Source organism: Octopus bimaculoides, chromosome 4 (genome assembly GCF_001194135.2).
Source record: "Octopus bimaculoides isolate UCB-OBI-ISO-001 chromosome 4, ASM119413v2, whole genome shotgun sequence".
Classification (NCBI taxonomy): domain Eukaryota; kingdom Metazoa; phylum Mollusca; class Cephalopoda; order Octopoda; family Octopodidae; genus Octopus; species Octopus bimaculoides.
The window spans coordinates 23,373,500-23,375,874 of NC_068984.1; the positions used below are offsets into that span (position 1 = coordinate 23,373,500).

Here is a 2,375-nt window from a genome sequence, read left to right on the forward strand (position 1 = left end):
ATATATATATATATACTAGCTGAGGTACGCGGGAGCGGGGATATTCCCAGTACCCAATACAATGCCTAATTTCTCTCAGACGGAAAATGAAAACAAGACATAGGACAAATAATAGAAGGCGTAAGCAAATTCATTCACGAAACAACAATACAAATGAATACGTGTGGAATCGGAAAGTAACAATCATTTGGTCATATGACTGGAAAGCTGCAAATATATAATCAATGGAAACATCAAGAATGTAATTGTAAAGGAGTGCTATGGAAAAAAATAAAACATAAATGTTTGAAAAGTAAACAAAAAAATTATTTAGAGAAAAGAGATTTTATACTTACAAAAAAGTCTGGAGTGCAGAGGCGAAAACGTGGCGGTCATAATCGTCGTAAGATGCTATGAGGAGGGAAATAAAGCATACGAAAATGACGATTTTCGTCATTTCGGGAAAAATCGTCTTGCAGCCCAAAACAAAAATTTTAATTGCACATGCACTTAATTTGACGACTGTGTTCCATGGGTATAGTTCCACTGTTCTATATTTAAGAGATGATGAATTATGTACATTATTTACATTATTTACATTATTTGTGTCCTCATCTTGTTTGTTGTTAACACAACGTTTCGGCTGATATACAGTTGATGAAGGCTGGAGAGTATATCAGTCGAAACGTTGTGTTAACAACAAACAAGATGAGGACAAATATCCGTCAAATGTAAATAATGTATATAGTTTCACTGATCGTGAGAATCAAATATCGATTGCAACGGTTAGAACTGACAATTTTAAGTGCAGGTGTTAAGAAAATACATGTTACAGCTGAACATTTTAACGCCAGAAAAATTTAGGCCAAATTTCGTTAATCAGTTAATCAAAGATCATCTTACATTTAGAGCATCCTTAGCGCATATTCCATTTGTGTATAAAATTTCGAGAAAATCGGTTAAAAACTTTAAAAGTTATAGCAGAAAATTACATTCATATGAGAATTTGCATTGAAATGTCCTATTGGGTTTTGAAAAATCGATGCTGATTAAAAATTATCGATTTTTTTTTTAAATTCCAAGTGCGTATGTTACCGCATGGCATAATCCCCACACACGTGTCAAATTTCATCAAGATCAGTTGGAAAGTCTCGGAGGAGTTAAAGTAAGAAATTCACAAACACACATACACACAGCCACAAACAGACAAAAAATGTTATTTATGTATATAGATATATAGTCAATTCGATGAACAAACAATTAAAAAAAAATGAAAAAAAAACAAAAAAGAAAGAATGGAAAGAGGAAAAAACGAACGTGAGGACGCGCACATCAATTATATTAATGAAAGGTGAAAGGAGAGAGTTTTTAATGTTTCGAGCATGGCTCTTCATCAGAAAGGAGAAGAGGAAAAGTCCAAAGAAGAAGAAGGAAATCGCCTACGGCCCACATGTGGTTACTTTTATGAACATAGATAGATAGATAGATAGATAGATAGATAGATAGATAGATAGATAGGTCGAGCCAGTCTCTTGCTACAAGTGAATCTGAGAACAGCAAGAGACTGACTCGGCCAAAATAAAAATATTCATTACAAAAATTATTTTATAAATAATTACATAAATAAAGTATCTATATAAATGAATAAGATTCAGCAGTTGCTGGATCATATTTGCTTAGGTGATTATGTTATTTATGTAAATATTTTATAAAATATTACGATGTACTTGCATAGTAAGTGACGTGATCTGAGCTCGTGTGCTGAAACAGAAACAATTGCAGCGTGGAAGGTGTTTATAAGCCATTTATAAACACACAAAGATAACGTTATATTCACTTCAACATTTAAACTTAATATGTCAAAATAGTTTGATAAATTAAATTTAAATGTTGAAGTGAATCTAAGACATTTTTTTTTGTGTGTGTGTGTTTTTAAATGGCTTCCACGCTGCAATTGTTTTATAAAATAATTTATGTAATATTATGATATGTAAAACTCAGTAACTAACAGCTGTTACCACTGCACAGAAGAAATTGTTCTGTTCTGTAGTTAAAGCCTGTTCATTCCATCTTCTTGGTACATACATACATACATACATACATACACACACTCACGTGCGTGTGTGTGTGTGTGTGTGTGTGTGTGTGTGTGTGTGTACGAGGTGTGCTGAAAAGTCGCTAGCTTTGTGCAAAAGAAAATACAAGACGATGAGTTAATTATGATTTTATTCAACATATTCCTCTCTCGGATTCACACTTATTTCAGTTCTTCTAAGCCCTGTAAAAGAACTCGTAAGGTTGGGCCTCCAGTCAGGCCTTTTGTGATGCCCTTAAAGCCAGGAACTTTTCAGTACTCACTCTCGTAGTGTGTACACACACACGCACACACATGCATA

General features: G+C 33.5%; 1 long non-coding RNA gene across 1 annotated transcript; it reads right to left on the bottom strand.

Annotated features, from left to right (window-relative positions):
- Positions 1–117: 117 nt before the first annotated feature.
- On the bottom strand, positions 118–2,057 carry LOC128247671 (uncharacterized). The gene is made up of 3 exons (XR_008264030.1): positions 1,989–2,057; positions 336–530; positions 118–207 (listed from the first exon to the last, which is right to left on the bottom strand). It is a non-coding gene; the product is annotated as an uncharacterized LOC128247671 (long non-coding RNA).
- Between the last annotated feature and the right edge of the window lie 318 nt (positions 2,058–2,375).